This window comes from Manacus vitellinus, unplaced genomic scaffold, assembly GCF_001715985.3.
Source record: "Manacus vitellinus isolate BGI_N305 unplaced genomic scaffold, ASM171598v3 scaffold_55_pilon, whole genome shotgun sequence".
NCBI lineage: Eukaryota > Metazoa > Chordata > Aves > Passeriformes > Pipridae > Manacus > Manacus vitellinus.
Window position 1 is genome coordinate 3079183 of NW_021940651.1, and position 27832 is coordinate 3107014.

Sequence of the window (27832 nt, forward strand, 5' to 3'; positions counted from 1 at the left end):
GTGATTCTGTGATTTTTCAGCTTCTGAAGTCCCAGACGGGTGAGCTGCAAAGAGGATGAGCCAGGGGCTGTGTGGGTGCCACCTATGGGCCTGGCAGCGTGGGGGGCACAGGCAGTTCATGTGGGTGCCCTGAGTTCAGAGCTTAAACAGGAATTGCAGGAGACAAATCCTGCCCTGGTTCTCCTCAGCTCGCCTACTCTTGTGTAAGTTGATGTAGGATCAGCTCCCCTTCCACCTCTTGGAGGGCAAGGGCCAGCTGTCATGTGTGCTGGATGTCAGTGAACACTGATGGGAGCCCCAAGAACAAAAAAAAGCACTGTGAATTGATGATGATGGTTTCCTGCCATTGAACAGAGACGGGTATTGCCACTTGTAAATGGACATTCTGTGTACCAGGGAAATGAACCAAGTCTATAGGATCTCACAGGGGAAAGATCAATACACAAATCACCACCAGAAAAAACTGCTTTGGAAGATAGAAGTTTTCATAGACCTACTGTAGGATGTTATCTTCGGTATTTCTCTGAAATCAGATGGTATGCAGAGCAAAAGGCCTAATACCATCACAGATATGAAAGACTTCCCACAAAAGGAAAAAAAAGGAAAATATATTTCTTTGTCAATGCCCATAGCTAAATGAAGTTGCTCTTATGACCTAGACACTTAATATAGAAGTGTTGCTTTACCTTAGGATGTACTTTCTACCTTAGAATAAGGCACCCCAGTTTGCAGAGTACAGTGAAGAATGCTCCCATGTGCTGGAGTGAAGGTTATGGAGCACTGGCAGTGCTTGCCAAGTGCAAATTTCTAAGCAGTGTTTTTGACTTTAAGTATATTATGTGTTACTGAACTAACCGACAGACACAAAACACTTGAAACTGAACCAGGAGAGTGGGAACAACAGTTACACAGGAGGCACAAAGCTTATATAAAAGGCAAAAATCTCTCAGCTGGACATGGGGCAAGACTTTGCTGGGTATTCGAAGTGTTGCGCTTGGAAATGCCAAAAAGGGGACAGATATTTATTTAACTTTGTAGCTGTGATAATCCTTACAATATTGATGGCGGTACAACAGTAGACTCATAGAATTGTAATTTAGAGTGGAAGGGATATCCAGATGTCACCTAGACCAAGCCCTTGCTCCAAGAGATGGAGTTTGATACCAGGTTGTTCAGGGCCATGTGCAGTGGAGTATTGAACACCTCCAAGAACAGCACAGTGTTTCCACAACTTCTCTGGGCTACCTGTTGCAGTGTTTATCTTGTGATAAACAAATTGCTAATAATTAATCACAATTTCCCATGTTCCAACCTGGGAAACATGAGATCAGCCATAATTATGCATCTCTGAGAAAAGTCCACGCTCCGTCTGCTCTGTATTGTCCCATTACTGACTTATATTCAGCCACAAAGTTTCCTCTTAACCTTTTCTACTCCAAGCTGTGCAGGCTGAGCTCTCAACCAGTCCTTATATATCATGTTCTCCAGCCTCTTGACCGTCTTAGTCACTCTTGTGTAGACTCACTTCAGAATAACAGTGATGAGAAGACCAAATCTGGACAGGTATATACAGGGGGGAAGAGTCACTTCCCTCTTGTACCTGCTGGCTACACATTTATAAATACTGCACATCTCACAACTTTAAAATTCTAAACTTTCATATTAACAACTATATATTCAAAATTCTCATGTTGCTAATGAGGTTGCTGCAGGTCACTGGGGCCAAGAGAATTTGTTTCCAGTTTACTATTTGATTCAAGCTCCATGGCAGAGCAGTTTTTGAACTGAACAGAAAGCACTTAATTCACAAGTTAGCAGCCCAAGATCAATCTTCTTGTCTGTGCAGAACTTTGGTTCTGGTTATTTGGTTATATTTCTGATTACTTAACAGATTATTTGGCCTGTAACTATCTTTAATGTTAGTCAGTTATGTGTATGTGTTTGTAGATTCTGTATGTATAGATAAATACATGATCTAGCATATATAATGAAAGGTTTATTATTGTCAGACTTGTAAGGGCCCCAGCATGAGACAATCATTAGGAACCATAAATGCCTCTAGAGTCTTGATTTCTTACTGTCTCATGTATTCTGTAAGCATTATTTTATTTATGACTACTTTAAGGTTTTAAGAGAAAAATACTTCACTGTTACCTATGTACAGAGAGGCTTTAATTAGAAAGCCCTCTAAGAAGAGGAAAATGAGGTTTTTTGAAAATCAATGGCCAAGAGAGGGACAAAATGGAATATTTGTCATTTTAAATGTATGCAGTTTTGATTACTTCAAATATATGTTTAAAAATTGCAGTTAAGACAGTTGCTGAAAATCTGTCATGATTTCATTTTGATCACTCTAATTGCCTTTTTGCATCAGGATTTTCATAAAATGGTAAAAGCTCTTAAGAGTAGGAATTTTGGTTGTGTAACATCTTTTGTCATTCATTTCTAGATTGTAGTCCTGTTTCATGTTTTGTAAAGAAAATCCTTACATTTATATAGAAGTTTCTTAATGCAAAATTGAGACCTTGGCATATGATATGTAGGGACTTTTCAAGATGCCGCTAGAAAATGTGCCTGCATTTTGAAAATAATGTTTCCTTTTCTATTTAAAAATACCAAAAGGTTACAGAATAAACTTGTTCTTGATTCAGATTTTGCTATTCAGGCATTTCAGGCAGATGTTATTTTGCTTTGTGAAAAAAGCTTTTCATTTCAGGAATTAATTTCAATGTTAAGTCCTGGTTAGGTAACATTTGTCACTTAAATATCATGATAACATACATTTATAATTATAACCCCACTCTGAAATAAAATTTCTATATCATCCTTTCCATGCTTCTTTTTTGCATCTTTTTGCATTTATAACAGGTGGCAGAGATCCAGAACCTATGATTTATGGATCTTGTGAACTCTTGGTTTGAGTAGGAATGAGCTGGCATGGAAACTGTTTTGCATTTGTTGCATGTGTCTGCTACAGGTGCAGAACCTATCTGTTGCTACTTCTGCCTGATATCCCCAGAGGGCATTTTATAATAATTTATACTTTCGTTACCATTCTACTTCTGCTGTAAATGTTCAAGGTTAAATGCTCCTTCCCTCCTAATCCTGTTTATGTATCCAAGCTGGGCTAGGGTAAGGGCGGGAAATAAAAGACAGTTTGAAGAGAATTCATTCTTCATTATCTTCTTGGAGCCAAATTATAAAATCATTTATACTAAAGTAAATCTGTGGAAGTGATACTAAAATCAGTTTAATATAAAACAAAAGAAACGAGTTTCAGTAAGCCTCACATAATGTTCCATGATACAAAATTAACATTACTTTTATACTAGGTATTTTCTCACCTGATCCTTCAAATCTCCTTGCATCTCTGTTTTAATTCTGGAACTTTATTCATCAGTGATGAACCAGTTTGGTATCTGTCTTCAAATTTTCAGCAAATTGAAAATTGGTCCAAGATACCTAGAGGCTTAAAACAAATCACTGGCAGAACCTAAGCACAGCAACACAGAAAGAATCTGGTTGTCCTTATAGGAAGAGCTAAGTGCAGCAAGGAAAACTACACCAAATAAATTTTTACACTGTTAGAGTGAGGGAGCAAAACAAGTACAAAACAGAGGAAGCTAAAACAGCTGCAGTTATCAGTTTTAATAATTCTAATAGGAGAGTCTTCATATCTTCATATCAGTAGGATGTAACAAAATGTTGCCTTGCTCTGGGAAAGAACAAAATTGGAGATACTGTTTACTCTGAGAGGATCCTTGTTTTCAAAAATTACTTCAGACTGAAGCTGCATGCAATTCAGTTATACACCAAAATCAATCAGTTTAAAAACAGCAACAAGAAGTAAAAATAATTATATTAAATATTACTATACTATTAAAAACACTGGGATGCAATAAGTACTGGAAACAAAATACTGATCATATATAAATAAAATACTATTGTCTACATATCTACTAGAAAGAATATCCTATTCCTACACATTTTATTTTTAATATTCACAGCATTCAGTGTTTGTCAATTAATTGTGCTCCCAGCTGTTACATTTCTTTCAGACCTTCCTTCAAGGTCTTCTCTTTGGTAAATGTCAACTCTCTGCATCTCTGCAGGATTTATAGATTGCTAAATCTCTGTTCCACCTATTGTAGTCCATCCTTACCAAGCAGTGTGTCCCACTGGCATCACTCCAGCACTGTGCCACCCTCACCTGTATTCCACTAACTCAGTCTTTCAGCATAAAATGCAAGCAATATCTTCTCCAATTAAATCAGCAAAATAATGTACATGTTGTATTTTGGATTTTGCTAGAGTACTAGACAATAACAGATCTGGCTGAAAAGGCATTTTCTACAGTTCACTTGGCAATAGATGAGGCAAACAAAGCAAATCCTAGAGTACTTAAATAAAATTGGTTTGGAAACAAAGGTACACTTTGGTGACTTCTGATACAAATATCAGTCATACGTTCGCTTAAGGTATTAATTGTTGATTGTGGATAAACAAAAGGAGAAAATTATAAATACAATACTCATTGTTTTACTGCACTGTTACAGTGACCCTTCAGTGAGAACCGTCTAGTAATTGTTCACAGTATCTATTCAGTTATGTTTACCTCTAAGTTAAAAATTGCTTCAAAATATGTTTCAAAATCCCATGCCTTCTAGTTAGCTTCTGAGATACGCTTTCTCATCCTCTTAATGTATGTAAATTCAATTCTAGATTTTTATTTCTAGTTGGACAAAAAAATCCCATGGACTCAAAAATTTTGAGCTGGATTACCAACTTCTGATCTTCTCTTAAAACAAGAGACTATCCAATGAAATGTCCCTATGATCTGTGGTGCAAAATCAACAGCAAAGCATATCAGCACTTTCAAATGACACTTTTTTTTTAATGTTCTCATTGTGTTTATTTTATCAAATTCCACACTGCTGATATTTCAAATAAATAAATACAGCTGCTTTAACTACTTCTTCAAACTGAAAGAAAACGCACCCATGGATTAATTACAAATTTCATGTTGTTTCAGAGCTTCTGAAAAGGTCATGGAAGGACAAACAAGGTCCAAGTGTAAACTCGAGTATTCAAGTTGTGATTGCTGCTATCAGACTCACTTGGATCTGATTTCCTTTTGCAGTTTCTGTTACAATAGTGACAAAAAAAAAAAAAGCTTCAAGTGGGATTAGGGGGTCTTTGTTCTGAGAGCTATACAGAACTCAATGAAGAAAAAGGTTCCCAGATGATAAGTGACAAAATACTTAGTGTCTTGTATTGCATATCCTTCAAAAGTCAGAAAATACTTAAAATCTCCTCTTTCTCTGGTATCTCTTTATGTCTGCGCCAGCCATCAGCTCAGGCTCATAGCAAAGGTTTCTTATTTGCCTCAGACCTGCTTCTGAAACCCATTTTTTCTCAGACATTTTAGCCAGCCACATCTGGCTCCTGTTAAAACCAAAGCGTCATCTCTTTGTGTACTGATTTCACTCCAAGCAGAAGTTCAAAACTTACAGATTTTTCTTGTCTCTCTTACCCATATAGGAAACATAATTTTCCACAGAATCATTAAGGTCATTTCCTCTCATCCTTTCACTTGAAACATGGCAAAATAGATTGACCCCCACCTCACTACAACCTCCTTTCAGGTAGTTGGAGAAAGTTATAAGGTCCCCCTGACCCTCCTCTTCTCCGGACTAAACAACACCAGTTTCCTCAGCCATTCCACATAGGACATGTTTTGTAGAGCCTTCACCAGCTCTCTGGCCCTTTTCTGGACATGCTCCAGCACTTCAATGTCCTTCTTTGTAGTGGGGGGCCCAGAACTTGCCAAAGGACTCACCAGTGCTTCTTAGTATAGAGGGAGGATCACTTCCCTGGTCCTGCTGGCCAAACTATTTCGGATACAGGCCAGGATACCACTGGCCTTCTTGGCCACCTGGACACACTGCTGGCTCATATCCAGCCAGCTATTGACCAGCATCCCCAAATCCTTTCTGCTGAGCCACTCTTCCCCAAGCCTGTAGCACTACATGGGGTTGTTGGGACTCAAGTGCGGGAGCTAACACTTTGCCTTGTTGAAGTTTGTTGTAGCAGTTATCCTTAGCACAATCTTAGCCTCAGAACTGCTACCACACCCTTTTTCTGGTATTAGGAATATCAGCTGCTGCTCTCAGATCAACTCAGCATGAGCTGAAGAGACCACTTTCCTACCTCATTGCTTTCCATGTCTTGTTTCTTTCCATTTCCTCTACCTTCTTCCCCAGTAGTGCACTGAGCAGCAATCTGTTCCCGCTGAACTGATTATTTCTCAGTAAGAGATTGTTTCCTATCACTAATCAACAGATAATTCCAGTGGGTTTTGTCTACTTCTATAATTTGCAAACGTTTTCTCTCATTCCTTTGGAAATTCCCCATGAATGGAAAAAAAAAACAAAAAAAAGGTTCATTGCTCTTTTTTACAACTAAGAAGGGTCAGCTTCTTTCTACAAAGCAAACTGAAACCAGGGTTGTCCTCAATAATACTGGATAAAGAACATCAGTTTGGTCTCCAAAATACCAGGATGAAGACTGATCAACCTACAAACATGAGCTCCCTGCAGCTTCCAATATCCTTATCTGGTTCTAATTTATGTAAATCTGGAGGAACTGGTAGCCAAACACAGTTTTTGAATGTAGGTAATGTTGTTGTGAAGAGCCTTAAGACTAAAAAGGAATGTACCTCATATAGCAGAGTAAATAAGTTATCCACAAAAACTGGCTGTAACAGTATACATTTTTAGTGCATTGCTTAGACATGATACATAAGGTCTGAAATAAATAGGGATTGAAGTCACCAGGATTTAATTTCTTGGATTACAGAGGCATGGAGTCATAGTCCATGATGTTAGTGAAAATAATTATATAACCAAAATTACAGGTACAAGATACAACAACCCAACAGACAAAACAAGATTGAAACAACCAGCTAAGGGAAGAGAAATAAAACATGTTGCATAAATTTCTTTTGTAGACTGTATGTACAACTGTAAGGATGATAGAACAGTCAGCTGTAGCTTGCCATTTATCAGTCTTTTGGTAAAAAGAAAGATTTTTCTAACCCCAAATTATCTTTCTATGAAAGGAATCGAAAGGAGTCCGTGTCTTGTACTGACTTCGGGGAAATTTATTAAATTAAGTTTTAAAGGCTGAAGAGAAGCAAAGAGAGAGAGAGATGTGCATTGCACCTTTCAGTTAGAAGGTTGGTGGCAAGAAGAAAGCAGGTGAAAAGTCAAGGAAGAAACCGTATGGAAAAGTGGCACTTTTAGGGAATTTTTCTGCTCTCATAGATTTCCTATTAAAAAAAAAGAAAAAGGCCACAATCCTTTCCATGAATTCTACTGATAGCACAAGATAGGTTATTTTCTGAAGATAGACTTTTGTTTGGGGATTATATGCTTTTTTCCTAGCTTCTTGAATTTTTTTTGGCTTTCTACAAAATCCATGTAAAATAAGGAAAGACATGAGTGACCAGTTTTCCCTGAAGTTTTCAAGACAGGTGCTTGAAAATAATTTCACAGACCTCTGGTGCAGTGTTGAAATACAGATTAAAATGATCTGCCTAGAAGCAGACTGAGTTGGGATTAGGACTGACTCATGCTGTCCCGCCCAGATCATAGGACTAATCCTTTTTTCTATGAAATGTATGGATGGTTATACACATCACTATTAAATATTTATCTTCTAGGAAGCATGTGTTGCATAGACTTTGCTTTCTTGAAAGAGGCAAGTTGATCAGTATTAAAGAAAAAAGGCTGTGGAGGGGGTGCCCTGCAAATTTTATATGACATTTTCAAGAAAATAAAGATAACTTTATTTTAAGGCCAAAGACATTTCTTCTGGAAAATAAGAATTAATGTTTTACACCACGTTTCCCTTTGTACTTGTAATGTGCAACATGGTCTCTTAACAAAAGACAAAATTAATGTTATTAGAGGATTCCCATTTGAAGACTTGGCTGAGATGGAAGCATCACTGGTAGAGAGAAGAAATGTATCCTCGGGCTTTCTCTGAAACATGAACAATGTGGGTGTGGTGGTACATAAAAGATGGAGTTCAGAATGGGTCTGCAACCTTAAGCTTCATAGAGTCATAGAATCATTGTATCATTAACTGTGAGGTGAATGGAGTGTGAGTGATTTGAAATTCAGTTTCTCCTCAGTCATCCTGGTCAGCTTCTTGTATACTTAACAGCAAGGAGCCTTTATGCCAATATCTCCACTCCCTTGTAGTGGGTACAGCATGAAAGATTTTTGGCAGACAGCTCAGGCAAGAACACAACTGAAGATTTTGAAAAACAGGGCCTGTAGCATGGCCTAACTGTAAGGGAGTTTGTGGACTTTCATTCAGTTACCTTTGTTCAGTATATATGAGAGTGTGTGTGTGTATATATATATCTACACACGCTAGCTAAGAAACTTAGCTAACTAAAGTGACCACTTCCTTCTAGTATTACAAGTTGTAAACTTTCAACCCCAACTTGGTGAAATGAGAAGGTCTTCATCAAATGCCTTCTAAAGAATAGGTCTTCCATTTATAACTGCCTCTCTCATATCAAACCCACTAGGAGAGTAAAAACAGCAATTATTTATAATAACTTTATTGAGTATAATTTCCATCTGTCTTTGAAAGCTCTGCCTGCTGTTTTCAGGCTGTGCATGTTAAACAGAAGTGCTTACACTTGACCTTGCTCTTGATCCACTCTTTGTGCGCAGCAGTGCCTTTCTTCTTCTGAAAGATAGGTACAATTTGTGTCCACATAAATTATACTGTACTTGCTATTAACATTCTTTTATCTGGTAAATTACTTACACTGATTATGTTGAAGACTGTTCTATGAGCTGTTGGTAATGCAGGTCTATGATTTGGATGTAATATGTCATTCTTAATTTAGGACAAGGCTGAAAGGAGATGACAGCTTGCTATAACATATGCAAAAAATCAGGTCCTGGCCACATGCAGTCAGGAAAGGATCTACAGTAGTATTTGTAACAGAAAGTGTGTTCAGCCTTGGCATTTTGGCTAAATTCCAGCTTCAGTAATTATTCTGTCTAAGTCTTCCTACATTTCCAAATGGCTGATTGTAAGATAATAAGAAAGATAATTTCTTTCATGCCTCAGATTCATGGAGCACTTTGGCATAGGTAACCTCCACCCTATACTGCATTGGAGAAATAACAAACAGGAAAAATTAGCTATACTTCCTTCTCTTAACAAATAGTTAAGACTGAGCTAAGATTCATATGATTTACCTTGCTCAGTCAGCCGTAAGAGTAGGAATGCTACACTACTGATTTACCAAAAGATATGGAGTTTTGCTCTGGAGTAAGTGTGCTGTGCCTTCAGGGTAAATGGGACCCGTTAGTAGATTAGAATACTGCAGGGCTGCACCTTCTCAAAGAGGGGAGAGAGGACAGGAGAGTTCTAGCTTTCTTTCATGCAATCCCATCTCTTAACAACAGGTTCCAATCAACTGGTGATTTGACATTGAATAAATCTCACAGCACATTTATGGTGGTGGTATCACATCTTTTTTTCATGCGAGAACCCAAAGGAAAGAAGAGGTAACAAGTTTAAGTAGTAAATAAATGGCAAAAGGCAGAAAGAACCCAAACATATTGGGGAAATTGCTCTGCCTTCTTATCTGTTTCTGCACAGTGCTGAGGTCTTCCTTGAAGGTTCTTAGCATGTTTGCTGATTTGAGAAAATTAAGATGAAGAATGCTGTTCTTGCACAGTTTGGCTGCTCTGAGCATCCATTACTGAAAAAGCCTCCTGCATTTCATTCGCTCAAAGATTATGCTTTCTCCCTGTCACTAAGGAAAATATTGACATTAAAGGCAGATTTCTTCCATGAAGTGCAAACTTCTCACACTTTCATAAGCTAAGATTTTTTTTTTCTAAGACTAGATTTTTTCAAAGTAATGCAAAAATACTACAAATAACAAAAAACAAGGGTTTTTTTAAAATTGCATATTTCTGAACAATTTTTTGTTCTGAGAGTAATAATAAATACATATATTCTTATAAAGCCATATGACAAAAAAATAATTGCTCTACGTGACCCAAAATCCCCCTTGCTCTTTTCAATGCAGTTCAGCAAAGAGATGTAGCCTCAAAGTGCCAGTCTCATCCTGTTGCTGCACAGATCTGGCCATCAGTGGATATCCAGTGTCTGAGTCCCAGGAGGCAGGAAACAGCTTTGCAATGCTGAATTTTGTACTATTATTTTTAGAGTTTCAGTGTACTGCAGACATTTGCTTATATTCTTCTTATATTTTCCCTGTGAATGAACTCTTTTAAAACTAAATATCCATTCTCTTTTAAAACTAAATATCCATTTTCTGAGGAAAGATTTTTAAAATATCTTGTTCTAGAAAAGGTCCGTGTAAACATTCACAAGCCACTGTGGACTCTGTCTTGTTCCAGTTGCAGTCCAGAAATATTGAAACCACTGGGTATTTTGCTAGAAATTTTTGTTCGTATGGTTTATGTTACCATAAGTCATTTTTATGCTGTACAAAATTCTGTAGGGCACGATGTTACACCCTTCCATCCTCTTCAGATGGATAGCCAAGATACCCCTCCTCGTTCTCCATTGGTTAAGCAGAGCCAATAGGATTCAGTCCATGTAGCTAAAGGACCATTCTCAGTATTTCAACTACTTCCATCATTCACATTCAAGAGTTAAGGCAGCTATTAGCTGGTCTGTGCTCTCTTATCTATCCCCAAAACCTGCCCTACAGACCTGTGGTTTGGCATATTTTGTGGACTTATTTGCTTTGTTTGCAAATCTGCTCCTTAGCAACTCTCTCATAAGAGCTCTGCTGCATTAATGTGTCCTTCAGGAACTGGGCCAGAGAGAACTCTCACCAATCTTCTATATACATATGTGAAGCTGATTAAACATTACCTCTGAGGGGTAAAGGTGCTTATTTATGAAGAAGGAATCAAAAGACAAGATGTTAATTGACCATATTTTACTTATACTTTTGTGCAAGGGGGGAAACAAAAGTATCTTACTTCCTTCATGCAGTATACACAGACCACTACTGCATACAGATTCCCAGTTCTCTCTATGGCCAGTACATAAAGAAAAGGCAAGAAGGAAGAAGCTGGAAGAAAGGTTTGGCTCCTCTTGTCAGCAGAGTTCTGCCTCTGCAAATGGAAATACTACCTTAGTCCCCTTCTCGATCAAGGAAAATATGACATAAGCTAGGCTTATCAAAAATATACAGATAAAATTGTTTTTATGAAAAACTGGATTCTCAAATACATATTTTCAAAAGTCTATCCAATAGTTAAAAGGAAAGACATGAAGTATTTTTCTAAGAGCTTTGAGAAAACTAAAAGAAAAATCAAACTGTGTTCAACCACATTATCAAAGTTTCTGACAAAGACTAAAAAAAATGAGTGAGGCAATTTTAGGTTCACTAAGATGCTTCTGAGATAGCACAGCTGTTTCTCTGTCCCACACTGAGTTTTTATTGCAAAGCCACAGTGTAATGTAGCAGATCTTCTAAATGGCATTAAAAATCCCCTTCTCCTCAAAATAAAAATATCAACAGCCTAGATAAGAACGAGCTAATTTTCTCTCTTTATCAATTAAGTTTCCAAGAATACATGACATAGGAATAAGTTTATTTTTGTCTGATGATGCTGAAATCCTCATTGTGTTTGTTTGCTGTATTACTTGTGATTGAATAGTTAAGCATACAGTCTTAGCAATAACAAAATCTTGTTTAAAATGTTTGCCCTACATGTATTTTTAAATTATTAAAACAAATAACTTAGGCCACAGAATGCATGGCAGGTGATCAATGAATGTGGAGGTTAAATGAAAGTCTCCTGAGCCTGGTGTGACAGACAGCTGAAGTACCTGTGCCATCATATATTTCATGTAAGAAAAAGATGAGGCACTTTGGATCATCACATCTGCAGTGAAACATTAATCTTGAAAAATATTTTTTGAGCTCAAGAACTACCTTTGCAGCTTATTAACTTCTATAGGTACTTTCCCCTCATCATTCCTAAAAAGGATATTAATTGATGTAGGTTGCTCCTTAAAGACACAAATACTTTGTGAAGGATATATAGATACATATTTTTATGAACAACCTCTTTGAACCATAACATCTGCTGGGGCTTTGAAGCATCCCAATACCATTATCATCTGTTGTGTTCAATCAGCCCCCCCATTATTTATCTCAGTCAGTGATTGTTTATTTTTTGTTCAGAGACTTTGTGCTAAAATGGATTAAATTTTAATATCAACAGTGTAAATGAGTAGCTGAGAACAATAAAAATTTCCTTTCTGTCATAACTCAAAAATATTTCCACAGGCATCCATTATTTTCAATTGTAAAAGGGTTTGGTATGTAGCTTTTCCAATTCTTCATGAAACTAGATAACATTTACTTATTCCAGATGTTGCCTGCTATTAAAAATCAGAAACAAAGCAACATTATGAGATTATTATTTTATTTCTGTAGCATCTTGCACTGGGTATTATTCTTGCCTCTCTTTGTTTCAAATAATGTAATTAGTTCTCTTATGTCAAATCATGATGTAAGCCAAAACTGTATAACTATAAAGTATTTTTATTATTGCTACTGTCATAATTTAATGTTAGTGCATGACCGAGAATCTGACTCAACACAAAGGCATATGCAAGAGGCAATAAGCTGCATGCAAACAGGAGAAAACCTATTAACACTGCAAAGGTTTTTGAGGTCTGCCTTCTTTAAATGACACAGTTGTTGAACACATTTTTTGGTGCTACAACACATCTAGTCTTTCTTTTTGCCATATGACCACTCCTCCAGGCAACCACCATGCCAGATCAGACAGGTTTCAGACCTGTCGAGCTTCACCCCAGTGGAAAAGTGAGATTGCACGTGATTTGGATACTGCTGAGCACATCCCTCCTGCCACAACTAGCTCAGCTCTCCCAGGTTGTTCAGATCATGGTACCCCATATTGTTATAAGTTTTCCAGAAGTGGTAACCAAGAAATACCATGAATGCATGTGCTTTATCTTCATTCTGGTGAAGAATTTTCAGAACCTCTTCAGGCACTTTTCCAATTTCCTATGGTTTTTCTCCCAATGAATTTTCCTTCGGTTGCAATTGTTATTTATTATATCCATTGCTCTGAAAAATAATTAGGATTAAAAAAATTCTTTAATAACTGTATATTGTAATTAAAAAATTCTACCCTTTACAAGGATGAAACACTTAAAGTGAACTTCCACAGGTAATGTTGGCTTTTGCTATTATTCTCAACCTAATGTAATCTAAAATAGCAGCAGTTCCTCGATCTTTTCTCTTTCTAATCTGCTCTTCTGCCCAATTGCTCTCCCCATTAAGGACATTTTTCTAATAGCAAGTCTAAATGTTTCCTCTCTTAGTTTCAGGCCATTGCTCCTTATTCTACCAGAAAGTATTTATATTCTGTGATCATTTCTCCCTTGAGTCTCAGTGTTTTCTAGGCTGTATAAATATCAGAAGCAACCACACTGCAGGGTATCACTGCATGTGCTGAGGTACACCAGTCCTCTAGATGGTTCATATCATGCAGGGTGTAACACATGCTCCAAGGCAAGCACTATAAGTGTTTCTATGCTTTTCAGGCTCTTGCTTTCACTGAGTCCTCATAAATGCTTGCACTTTGAGGAGTAGGATTCTTTTTCTGCTTGGCAAAAAAACCTCCAAACCAAATGATTAATTCCCTTTCAAAGTTGCACAAAGAAAAAACCAAAGAAAACAACCAAAAAAAGTCCCCAAATCTCAGCATTTCCCTATTAGTCTGGTTTGGCAAGACAAAAAATAGCATCATTGTTTGACCTCCAAAGCCACACAGGCTTTTAAGTGCAGCTCTATACACTTTATGATGACATTTAGTTACACTAAACACAGACTATTTTTTTCTTAAGACTCCTGGCTTCACTATGTCAGGCAAATCATTAGACTCTCCACACCTCTTCTTTCCGTGCTAACGTTCACCTCTGACACACTAGTTCTACTCTCCCAGGTTATGTGGATGGAATTCTCTTCTCCATCCTGCCCCTAAATTAATTACTAAATCTCAGGTATCCTTTCTGTCCTCAGTCTGAATCCCCTACTCTCTGAGTCAAAGTCTATCCCAAGGCCTTCCAGTTTAATCTTTCAGATCCTTACCCCACTTCATTTTCTCCTTATCATCCTAGTCTAGACCGTTGTTCTTTCTCCCTCCTATTCCACCCAGGCATTTTTCTCCTTTGTATGTGGGAAGCCTTGAAAGGGCAAGAAGGGATGTGCCTGATCACATTTTTGGTACCACAGGAGCCAGGAAGAACATTTGTAAAAAGCTAGAGCACACTCATTGTAAAGATGCCTTTCCATTAAGGCAGCAGCCAGCCTAACAACTGCGCAAAGAGCATATGAAGACAAACATTTACTAAAGACTTATGATGGGGCCAAATCTGGGCAGTTAATGTGCAATGATGACAGAAGACACAACCCTGAAAGAAAATGCTGCAGTACCACATCAGGCTTCAAATCACTTTTCCTAGCCATGTCCATAAAGATATCACAGTGAAAGAATTCTATGCACAGTTAATATAGGCAAAGTGATGTGCTTTCCCTAATCTCATTTTTAGAAGCAACAGAAATGTTTTTGCAGTGAGCAAGCAAATAAATCCCACCTTCTCCAAATTCTCCATGGTGCATGTCTTTGATTAAAAGTTTAGTGAAATTGTAGACAACTGATAGTAGAATCTTTATAACACAGGGGCAGGCCATCCTTCACTAGAGGCTAACTTAAAAATCCTATAATATTCTCATTTTTTTTAGAGCCTAATTCTTCTTCTTATATTACTATTCTGTATTTTATACAATTATAGAATAAATATATTTTTACTTATATAATTCTATTCTATATCATTATATGGATTATTTTAGATGGTATTTAGAAAAAATTAACACTAAAGTCCAAGAGACTTATTTGATATGTACGTACTTGGAGATGAGTGGAAAATCTGATTTGGGCTGTCCTCCATTTCAGTATTATGATCTTGCATGGAGAATTCCAGCTGCAGGTATGGTATTTTTAAATAGGTGGTGCTGCTATCTAGGTTTCCTATCACACTTATTCACACAGAAAGAAAACAGCAGCAATGATAATACGTAAAATTAAATATTTTAGTATGCTGTCTTCTGAAACAGATTTTTTAAAAAATTATTTGCCAACTAACTTTCCCCTAGGTCATGTCACTTAATTGTTAATCACTTTATGCTTGAAGTTACACTCACTTGTACTGAATCAGGCAATTGCTCAATGTGCCTGCAAAGCAGTCCATCATATGTATTTTTATCCCATCCTCTCTTACCTCCTCTGTGATCTTTGTATTTCGGAAGATGAGTAGGTTTTCTTTTGCAGTTAGAAGTCTGATCTGAGGGGCACTGGACGTGTTTGGACAACCACAACCATTAATTTTGTGTTTAATCTGTAACGGAACATACTTCACCCGGAGATAATTTTTTTTCCAATTCACTTCCTTTCCCTGGAAGCCACTGGGTGCTACATGGGTGGATTAAAAGCTTTGTCTTTCACCTTGGGAAGCTGACTGGAGCACTGATCTGATACTCAGCTGAGTGACATCCCAGTTACTTAGAAACTACCCTAATCCTTAATTTTCTGGCCTAGCACAAAGCATGGATTCTATACAAGCACCTGTGTGCATCTACCATGCACCAATTTATCATGTAGGAGAAAAAGAGGAAAAGGGAGGATATAAAATCCACTGTACCAGATCACTTATGCACTCTCATCACCTAACGTTCTGCAGCATGCAATGGGCAGATGAGCTGTATAAACCTCAACATATATATATGACTGCACCCTGATCAGTATGTAAAGTATGTATGTATGTATGTGCCTTGTTCTTTCCAGCTCTTGCACTTCCTTCAGCATTGTACAGAAAGGATATTTAGTTCCCATTTTTCTTATTCTGGAAGCAAATCCCTCCTTCTTCAGCTTCAGTTTCCAGGAGACTGCTCAGGCACCAGACTGCTGAACCACCAACCTGAACACAGAGGGAAAAGTCCTTGTTCCTAGCAGAGCCTGATTTCATTTATAGAAGTGCTGCTCTCCCTGACTTATTTGGGGAAGCTCTACTTCCTTCATGATTTTATTATCTTTGGCAAGAAAAACCCTTTCACAGCAGATGTTTATGGATTTGTGCTAATGACCCCCTTGTCAGCTTTCTGCAGCCTTGGAAATTGTCAGCAAGGAACCATTGAAGTCCTGGCCAAAAATCAGACGATTGGATAGCAAACATTTAGATATAGAATAAGATTGTTACAGGCAAAAAAATAAAAAAGAATATCCAGAATCAGGAGTTTGAAGATACCCAGCAGCAAACACCTGCCCAGCCTGACCATCAGCAGCATAGACCAGGAAGCACCTGTGCTGGAGAAGCTGACAGAAAGCAGAGTCCTGGGAATTGAGACACTAATCAACACCATTAAACAGGCATCCACCTGTGCCTTCTAAGACTTGTATACTTTTCAGAATAGGTTCAACAAATTGATGAAGATAGAGGATCACAAGACCAGTCCTTTCCAAGCTGTTCCAATGAGCAGGTGGAAATTTGGATTCAACAGACATTTGAACTCAATCAGCCTTAACTAACACCTTGGCTAGAAACTAAATATTGAGGTTTGTGGAAGACATGGAAGATTTGGCTAAAGAACAGGGAGTAGTCAACAGGATTGAGTCTAGCCACTGGAGAATATTGCCTCTTTAAACAAAGCTAATATTTTTTTGTACTGAATCCATGTTTCAGTTTAGTTCTCTATCTCCTCCTGAATGTAGACATTATAAAATATGCAAATAATTAGGGATAATGGTACAGTCTTTGGGTGAGGGAATATTGTTTTGTCCCTAAGGTTATAATTAACTAACTCCTATGAAGAATACATAGGAGTATCATAAACTGTTAACCTGTCTTTGTCTTCCCTAATTAAAAATTAATCTTTGACCCCTTGCTAAAATCAAGGTTCAAGTGTTGCAGCATTGTTATTATGTAATGATCTAAGCTGTTGCCATCCAATAGTTCATTAAAATAAATTAAAAAACCCCATGAATTTCACCACTTTCTCCTCCCTAAGCAAAAGAAGAAGGGGCTCTGAATTGTTCACTGCAAAAGCAATTGTGGCAGTTTGGGTTGTTGTCACCCCTACACTTTCCTCAGCTACCTCTCGCCGTGAGTCCTTTACAGACATTATAAATGTTCCCATAAAACACACTGCAAAATACCCCAAAAAATGTGCATACTGTTTTTATATATATAATACCAGATAAGAAAAAAGCTGATCCAACCGTCACCTTGCGCACAGTTCACTTTCCTAAAAACAGACGTCTTTTTTTAAAGATGTCCAAGACCTCTACAAGGGCCCACCAAACATACAGGGCTAGAAGAGGTCTACACATTTCTGAAGTGGTGACCTCAGAGAGATATGTGAGGGCATCTCAGATGACACTACATTCATATATATGGGAAACAGAATCAAACCTCTCGTGTCCTAGTAAATGCCACTTCTGGTCATCTTGGCCACAAGGATGAATTAATGCAAACATGTTCACTACATCTTGGGTTGGCAACAGCCAGCTCGGACTTTTCATTTGCTTTTTTTAGGTGTGATCATTAAAAAAAAAAAAAGTACTTCAGCATGTTACTTAACATTTCTTGAAGCTAGTTTCTTCTTAGTTTAGACATACTTCTGTGTGTAAGGGAATGGACACACTACTGTATAAGGCTCTTATTCAAGAGAGGACCAGAGAAACTAGACAAAGTAGCCTCCTAATTATGCATATCTTAGCTTTATCATTCAGCTTTGCCCCTTATAAACTACAGGTCTTGTCATTCACTTACATCCTAATTATTGATGGAATTTCTTTTAACTCTTTGGTTTGCAAAGCTGACATGTTGGTTTTCTTCACAGAGGTATTTCAAGATGGGTAGCTGTTGAGGAAAAAGGCACTGTAAATAAGCCTATTTTGAAAAATATGAAACAGACTGTCCCTAACATAATTCAGAAAAAATATACAAACCTCACCTTTAGTAAGCTTTTGCAAGATTTCCCCCAATCCAGCATTCTCAATGTAAGAAACCAAAAGGAACTAATATTTTTCTTTAGTAATGAAGTAGTCTTTATCTTCATTTCCCTGAGATAAAGGCATTTTTGCAAGCCTTTAGGAGCATCACAGAAATTTTCTTTTTTTTTAAATGTTTAGTGACCTGTGACAGCTGGACATGGAATTCTCTGTTTTTCCCTAAGTAAATTCCTATTGCAGAAGAAACATTTAGACAGCAAAAATCCCCACACTAGATAAAAATTATTATCTGTGAACATATAAGCTTGCAAAAATAAAACTGTCAAATTATTAATCAACTCACACAACAGTCAGTCACTGAATATGGTTTTCTTTAATTCCTAATGGATTTTTAAGACAAAATCTGTTCCAGCCTATAAGTAGTTGTTCTTAAAGCAATCTGCATAAATTACTTGTAAGGTAGCTAGAGAAAGAATAGGACTTTTTTGCAATGCCACATTATTTCCAACAAACAACCTCAGTTTGTACCAGAAAAAAACTGCAATAATACACAAAAGTAGTATTTTAACTGCATAGGTTAGATTACTTTAACAAAATGTCAAGTTCATGCCCATTCCACTTATTGCTTTGAATAGGTTTGTATTGCCATGGGAAAGCATTAGAGAAATTAATAGTTCTTGAGAAATGTAGAGACCAGACACCAGAATACAATAAAAAAAAAATAGAATTTAATAGAGGATGATAGGTGTTCTGTTCAAATTCTAAAGAGAGTTCCCATAAGGACTGCATGAGCTACTGAAATATTATCCACATTTTACAGGAGGTTCAGCCGCATATGTGATCAGCAAGGACATGCATGTGCCTAGAGCTCTTCACACATGTTGGTCTTTTACTAATTCAGGGCAGGATTGTAAAGGCCCATATTGTAGGTGTCTTCTGCTCATCTAGTTGAGCATAGAGTCAAGACCACACAGGTGCTAAATGTCAGACATTGCACCCAATTGGTACTTTTCATGACCAAAGGAGTCAAGAGACTGAGCTGAGATACAGCTGTTTATGCTCTGTACTACTAGATTTAAGCAAAATGAGTCCTATGCTGTTGTGCATCTTCCATGTGTTACTTTCTGGTGAAGGAGGCAAGTAATGGCAACAACCCTCTTCAATGTCCTGCTCCTCACTGCTGGGCTCTCCTCCATTACTTTTCTTTGGTTTGTGTGAAGGAGTCATTGCCCTCAGCAACATTACCAGCAGACCCAGGGGAAAAGACCTTGAAAGCTGAATAACTGAAATGGATCTTGATTCCATGCAGAGTTACCTAAATAAAGCTGTAATTCTTAGTTATGCTAAACACCAATGGGTCTGTGTGCCTCCAGAAGAATGCTGAAATATTCAGCTGTGGAAACGTACGACATCCTTCTGGTCTGTGGAATGAGGAAGAAATAGTTTTGTGACCTGCTTATAACATTTAATGCTCTAATTACATCATCTTTCTTCCAAGAAATAGACAGCCACATCTCATACTACCAGTTTTACCTAAAGAAAGATATCAGAACCATCATTTTAATGTTTGTATCTCATTAAAAAATCTGTTTTCTTTTTTTTTTTCCAAGTTACACTGAAGATTGTTAGACTGTAGCATCTTGCCAGCCTCTGAACCTTCCTCAGCAGTTCTTATTTTCCCCATTGACTTTAGTGGGAGTTTTGGACTTTTCTAAATTAACTGTAAACATTCAGCTAAAATAGCTAGACTGTGTGTGGCTCAAATGAAGCCATCTGCTCAATGTGCAGCTGTACGTTAAAAATGAAAATAAAACCACCATCAACAAAACCAGAGTGTTTTAGGAAGTATTAAGAGATGGGATAGAAGACACTTTATAGAAGACATTTATCATATGGTCCTATAAATCAATAGTTACCCTTCAGTTTTGATCCTGCTTACTGTCTGTCAGCACTTCTCACAAAACAGGGCAGAAATACAATAAACTGAAAGGACTTACAGGCAAGTGATCAGAGGCCAGGAAATAATTCCACATGGGGAGAGATTAGGTCTGTTTATGAGGCAGATGAATAAGAGGTGACATGATATAATTATCTTAATATTATTATAATCCTAGCATCCTAGTGTAAATTCTAGCAGTCAGTTACTCCTTATCGTTAATTTACACTACAAAATTGAGGAGACACTCTATGAAATAAAAATAAGACAGTTAAGATTACTGGCAATGTTTCTATGTTGTATAGATATTCTTTGGATCTCCAGGTCAAAAAGTACTGTTGCAGAAAATGCTTTGTAAAATCAAAGGGGATGTAGAAATACATATACATTAACGCTTCCTACTAATCTGTTACAATGAAAGTTGGTAAGGGACCAACGAACCCTCACTTTCTGAGGACCCAAATCCCTTGTGCCTGCTCACCAGTGGGGTGCCATATCCAAAGAACTTAATTCCTTGATATTTTAATTCCTCATTTTAAAAAGAAATCTGGCCTAAAAGAGCAATTGGTGCAATATGATTATAATAATAACCAGTGCATGTGGGCTCTGAGGACAATTGTCTGGCAGCTTTTAAACTGAGTAAGTTCCTCTTTACTCTGCAGTGAATATACATCAGTGAGGTTGGGCATTCTGCCAGATCTAAGCATACTTTGAAAATTGCTGAGCATCTAGTGGAAAGGTCCTTGCCCATCGCAAAGGGGTTGAAGGTAGGTGATTTTCTGTGTCCCTTCCAACCCAAACCATTCTATCATCCTATCATTCTATGAACTTGATCAGACATCCCTAAACTTAACTCTAAACAACTTGGAATAAGCTTTCCTGCAGTCAGAAAAAATTCTACCCGCATTATCAAAGTAAGATGCATTCTATCTGATGGGAGTAATTTCTAAAGCAATGTTTGCACTTCCCATCACTCAACTTCTATCCATCAGAGCAGCTGTACCACAGAAACCATTTTAGCTTCAGTTAAGCCAGCTGAAGAAGGTGATGACCGCTATCAAGTGGCCTTGTCCTTGTGCTAATTTATTTGGTGGGTACCTCAGGATATTTCCATATTGCTAATGTACAGGTCATATTCATGTGAAAAAAGCCTATAGTCAACTGGACTACATATATATTTCCATGTGCACAGAAGCATGTCCCATGAATAAAGGCTGCAAACAGGAATTATGGTTGGTGTATATGCTTTAGCACATCTTGCTTAATTTGCCTTCTGATGTTTGTCTCAGGTAACTAAAATTCAGCCATGACATGATGATATGAGAAGTGACTCCCAGGACATTTTTTCCTCTTTTCCCCCTTGACTGATGTTTTTAGTATGCATTTTTCTTCTGAATCTTACTTTAGGAATTAAATAAAGGTATCACATAGAGAAATATACCCACTATGTTATAGGATGTTTTATTTCCAAATTTTGCTGCTCCATCATAAAGTGTTCTAAGAGGATTTTTTTATTTATTAATTTCTGCATTGCTGAAAATACAGTAATCTCACTTTTACCAATCCTGTGCAAACAGACTTGCTTCATCAGGAGTTAAAATCTGTCCATATGCCTCTTGCCTTGTACCCAAAGTCTGGCTGAGTAGCGAAATGCACAAGAAAAAAACCAATATATTGAAATATCTGTTTCACAGCCATGAACATCTGTCTCCTCTTCAAAAGTAACATAGTGTAATCTGGATATATATTCCCAGAGTGGGACTTTGGTAATTCAGATTAGAAGCAATTCTTGATGTTTTAAGGAGCCTTTTTATTACAAAAACAATTACACAACCCACCAGCACAGTACACAGAAAGGGAAAAGTAGAAGTTTATTTAGCAAGAAGGCTCCTGACAGATGCCAGCACAACTGGGGCAGCTAAATTGGCTTTTATCAATAACTCTTTCATCCAGCTTGTAAAAAAGCCTTCTGGGTCTGAGCCCTCAGCTATGCCCTAAGCGTATTCAGGCATACGACCACCCCAACATTTCATGTGTGGCTTAAGCATACTAGTTCATCCACTTTTTCCCCAAAGCTTTTTTATCTTTCATAAATGCTCTTCATCATTGCTTTATCTCCTGTGTAGCGAGTACTGAGATCAGAAAATATTTTTAATTCCAATCCTGTATTCTGTGAAGTTCAGTCACTTTTGAGTAATGTATTTTTGTATTTTGAGCAATGACATCTTTGCTTTCCTTGGGCTGAGTTGTTCGGCACGAGCATATATGTATCTCCAGGTTTTAATACAAGAACTCAAAGTTTAATGGTTTTGCATGTGGACAGGATTTCCTTGAGTTTCCTGACTTGCAGTAAAGTCTCTAACTTCCCTCCTACTTCCTTTCGTCCCTTTCTCCATACCCAAGAGTGACGAAATCCCTACCTTGATTTTCAGTCAAGTTTAATTAAAATTGGTGCATTACCTTTGGGTGGTTTATTTTGAGGTCATTGTCTGGTAAGCTTCATAGCCTGGAACAATGCTTTGCTCTGAACTCTTATTTTTTAAACTCCACTGATCCTATTTCTAAGTAAATTTAAGCCATAATATTTAATTAAGGAATAATGTAAATATAGGTCAGGCTGCATTTTTACAAAACTGTAATGTGTAAAAAGCATTCATCCTATAGACATCACCTTTAAAAGAAGTCAAATTTGCACGAGCAATTCAAAATAAGAAATTTAAGATATCCATTTATTCCCATAGTAAGGTACACTCTCTGTTTCAGCACTGGTGTAGTCTTTGTGAGCAGCCTTTTGATTTAACATCATTACTCATTAAATTAATATTAAAAAATACATAAAATACAGCTGTTTGACTTGGGTTTGCATAAATTGTCTTTTTTAATTTGCCTAAATTTAATAATTATAAATATTTGGAAGTCAGGAAAGTAATAATTTATTACATAGAAGGCCAAAGCTTATTCAGTTACAATTGCAAATAGCCTATTAGTCTTTAGTGCAGCTGTGGAGTTGCAGCTGAGAAAAGTTTTGAACTGTACATAATTTTCTACAAGATAATTTTCCTACTTAAAACATCAAATTGTTTACTGAACCTTTTAAAAAAATTTGTACTGAATCAAAGTTCCTTTGAATCTCTATTCATCCATAAACTAGCCTCTTATTTTGTACTGAAACTGGCCAGCTGTGCTTTCAGTCATACCAGATCAGGTGTGGCTGCTCTCCTAGAACACCAGACATGTCAGTTAGTATAGCTTGTTTCCTCACCACAGGTAAAAACATTGAATATTATGATTCTACTATTTTATATGTTTAATTTTAAATTTAAGTGGAATAAATTCACTTCTGTTCTTAAGAATTTGCAACCATGATCTTCTAACATCTCGTTTTTCTTCTGCTTGACACATTTTTTCAGGATGCTGAAAGGAGCAGGAGAAAAAGTAGTCCGCCAATAACCCCCCAAAGGTAGCTCTCCCCAAGATTAATGGTCTCACTGAAATCTGTGAATACAATAAATAGTATTTTTCCAATCTCAATGATGCAAAGAAAGCTTATGCTTCCAGCAGGCCGCAAAGCTGAGTCAGACAGAGAACACAGGACACACAGGACACACAGGACACACAGAGAAGCAACTCATTGGAGCTTTTTGTCCTTCTTCTCTGTCATACAGGATGAAGGGATGGAGTGGGCTGACCTGCTTCTCCCTGCAGTTAATGGGTGGGCTCCTGTGGTCTTTGCCAGCTGAGGTAACCGGCTGGCTGGTTCGACGGGAAAAGTGGGAGGAAGTGAAGGAAGACAGTTTGGCTGCCATCAGTAACATGGAAGTGGACACAGCAAAAAAAAAAAAGAGTGAGACAGGGCTGCATGGGTCAGAGAAGATATTGAAACAGTCTAGAGTAGGTAAAGGGGAGCAAATAACAGTCCTGAAAATTAAAAGAGCCTGATTAAGAAAGAAGGAAAATAGTAGTTGAAGTAAATTTGTATTTATATTTTCAGTAATGTACAGATGTAATGTGACTCAAACAGAAGCAGAAAAGTCTGGCCATGGGTAAATATAGACAAGTAGATCTGGTCTAAAAATGAAGTAAATAATTACAGTTCAAAACCAAGCACATAGAAAATGCAATACCAGAATAAGCACAATGCTTTTGGCTGTTTTCTCTGAGCAGCACTGCTGTTTTATTGAGAGTCAGGATAACTTCAAAAATGGAAGCTCCTTCCTCTACATCACAATTATAAGATGCTCACAAAGGCAGAATGGAGTTAACTATGCAAAGCCTTGCAAGTTGAAGGCAATGTTTTGATCTATGGGGCCTGAATTTGGAAAGAGCGACTTGATTTCAAGTCAGCTGAAATTTTAAAATACGCTAAAAGATTAGATCCATTGCCCTGAAATGAAAAATAATAACAAAAAAAATTATTAAAACATTCATTTTTCAGGATCTCTGAAAGCTTATCATATGAAAGTGTGTAAATAAAAGCTGCATATATTGTTTCAGTTAGAATAAACTAAATATTTGGAGTGACATTTCAGTTCTTTTTAGCTCTTCTTTGCTTATGCAAAATGGTCAGCTATCTGAAAGGCAAAAAGAATTGCCACTGAAGGAAAATACCACAGCTGATACCTGAGACCTCTGCACTGTCAAGTCAAATAATAGCCAAATCCAAAAAATAAAATGAAACAAATATGATTTTTTGTGGTAAGTTTAAGAACAATTGGAGGCAACTAGGGTTGAATAGCACAGAGAATATTGCAAAACAAAAGACACTGAATCCTTTGAAGGGAATGAAAATAAGATGGGAAAAAGAGGACTAGGATCAACATGGATCAATGAGAACCAAATCATGATAATTCCTAAAACTATAGATGAAGAGTATTAGACAAATAAAATCTGTATTGATCAGTACACTGTCAGAACAATTGGTAAAGAAGTCACACTAAATAAAAAGAGGCTGTGGTTGAAGATAGAGAGATGAAAAGTCTTTTTTTAGAAAATGTAAGACTGTGATCCTTTTGGTGAATACAAATCTCAATGTTCCAGAGCTACTGAAAGTCCCGAGTGACAGAGGCACCTATGACCAAATATTAAATCTTTCCATATTATTGATGCCACCACCACCTCTATCCCACCTCAACCCTTCCCCCTCCTCTCCCCCTCAAACAAATTAAAAAAACCCCATCCCTGGCTGGTTTTGCACTTGCACTGGAAATGGCTATTTTATGGTAGCATAGCAAACTTGTTTAAGACAGAGAAAACAGCCATACAGGCATAAGGCATCTTATAAGGTCCTATGAATAGGTATCTATATTACATGCAAATCTATCCATGTGTATTTTTCTAAATACTAAAAGTTGACTGATGACTCTTAGTACAGTATCTGCATCATTATCTCTAACAGGTTAGGCCCACTCCCATTTTAGGACTGCTGTGAAGGCTAACAGTGGGACTCAGTCGTTAGTCATTAGAGCTGTGCCTCTAACCTCCACACATCCATCTCGCTTTGCAGGCCTCCCCACCTATCTTATCCCAGCAGCCACACACATGAGAGAAGGAAAGGTCCCTTGACAGCTAAATTGTCCCTCTTGCACATGCATGGGATTAGCCTCTCTGCCAATTTAGCTATTATCTGTCTAATCCTCCTTTTTGAATAATCTCCTTCATGCCATGTATCTAAGTCCTATCTGAGCCACCTAATCAGGCTAAAGCCATAACTAGTTCACTGAGAAGATCAAGTTGGAAGCTCTGCAACTGGGAATGAATCTTGGTCTAAAGAGTAACCAGCTTCTCCTTGTTTAGTGTGAATAGAGCCAAGAAAGTGAGATGTTCTTATATAAAGGCAGGTTTCAATATTGTGTCAGAGCTTTGGGGGGGATGTGAGTGGCAGACAAGAATTAGGGAGAACATGGAATAGGCAGGAATCAGAGACATCTATGGGGAAGTTGAGGAGTAGAAGCCAGAAAAGCAGGAGAAAGGCAAGAGATGGGCTTAGACAATTAACATTTACATTAGCATTAGAGCTGTGGTATAAAATCCGCAATAAGATCAGTGACTAGATGGAAAAATCCACCTTTTGCCTACCTTTTGTGTGGTTTAGCTTTATAGTGTTAGAGTATTAGAGTGCATTCAGTGCTGAAAGCAGGCAGTATTTATGGGTGGTCACCTTCCTTGAGGTCCTGATGGGTGCTGCTCTTAGCATTTTTGATCAAAACAGACACACCTGAATGTATGTTTAGAGGCCTTTCCCTAGCCTCTAAAACAAAATATGAAACCATATGCTTTACTTCAGTTCAAGTGCTGGAAAAGTCCAGTGAGTTTGTGAGACACCTCTATTCCAGCAGACCTGCCTTCCCGTGAGAACTTTGCAGTACAATAGTTTGCCCCCTGCCCAATCAAGAGAGTAAATCAGTAAAATTTCCTCATATCATTGGACATCTGTGGGACCCCTTACGCTTCCAAGCACAGAAGTTATTTCTGAGAACAGAGCACAGCCCTTTGCACTCCTTTGACCACATTATGACAACTAAGGTCCAGCAGTGTACATGAACCAGCTAGATTTTTGTTACATAAAATAAAGACTGCCATACTTTTTATTGGACTAGGATATCAGATTCCTAAGAGAAGTTATAATAGAATTGAGTTACAATGTCAGTGTGATAAAAAGTATCACATCATTGCTCTGTCCTTTTTACCTTATTCATTCACAGATTGAAGTTTCCTGGATTTCTGTCAAAAGAATTAGTCTTTTAAGAATAGAAAAGACCAATGTCATCTTTATACAGTTTGGGAATTCATCTTGAGTAGCCCAGAGATTAACAATATCAGCGATAATTGAGTCAAAGGCGTCTATGGAGTACACTAACAACAAAATAGACCATGGAACAAAAGACTGGTAATTCAACAGTGCACAACTGCTGAATAATCATTTTAACCTTACCAAGGGTCAGGATGGCAAACAAAATAAATAAAAAACGAATGAGTTTAAAGAAGGGAGAAGGGAAAAACAACAATGTACTCAGAGGGAACTAGGCAGTTTTGAAGAAAAATGTGTGCAGAACAGAAACTGTACAGCTGTTAACAGGAAGGAAAAATCAATTTTACACCATATAAAGGGATACATTTACATCATTATGATTATGTTGGGAAAGGATTAGAATTTCACTTTCCTCAAAGCATTCTTGCAATGTGTCATACGATTCTTCCTTATCTGATGATCATGATGATGCATAAAGAATAGCACCTCTCAAGCATCACTTTATTCAGTAACAGATCACCTTGTGTCCCTGAGCTCCCTAACTGCCAGATCTCATGTCTTTGTTTTCCATAGGTAAATTTAATTAAACCAGCAGAAGTGGAGTTATAATGGTTCACAAACACTGGTAGTAACTAAAGGGGAGAAAAAGGTGGGGGAGGAGGGTAGAAAACGTGCATGTATTCAGGAGCTCAATAGCATTAGATAGGCAGATTGATCCTAAAATTGGCATAGCCAAGTGATACAGAAGAAAGCACAAGTCTGACAGCTGAATTCAGATGTTGGTGGCATAGGAAAACACAAGTCATCATTGTAAAAAAACCAGGTATTTCAGAAATGGGGCAGTTAAACAATTATTTGCTCTTTCTTTAAATACAGTTTTAAAATGGATCATTCTGATTTGAGTACAAAATATGCTTGCACATATGCAAGAACAGGGTTGACCAATGCCCATAGGTAAATTCATTCCATATGTCCAGACTAGAATATTTTCATTTCATCCAGTTTCAGCCCTTTTTT

At 37.4% G+C, this 27832-nt stretch overlaps 1 protein-coding gene across 1 annotated transcript in view; it reads right to left on the bottom strand.

Moving 5' to 3' along the window:
* Positions 1-13101: 13101 nt before the first annotated feature.
* SALL3 (spalt like transcription factor 3) overlaps positions 13102-27832 on the bottom strand; it is a 32438-nt gene continuing 17707 nt past the window's right edge. Inside the window, exon 5 of the mRNA XM_018081702.3 lies at positions 13102-13186. The gene's annotated coding sequence lies outside the window, so the exon portion shown is untranslated. The remainder of the gene's footprint in view (positions 13187-27832) is intronic.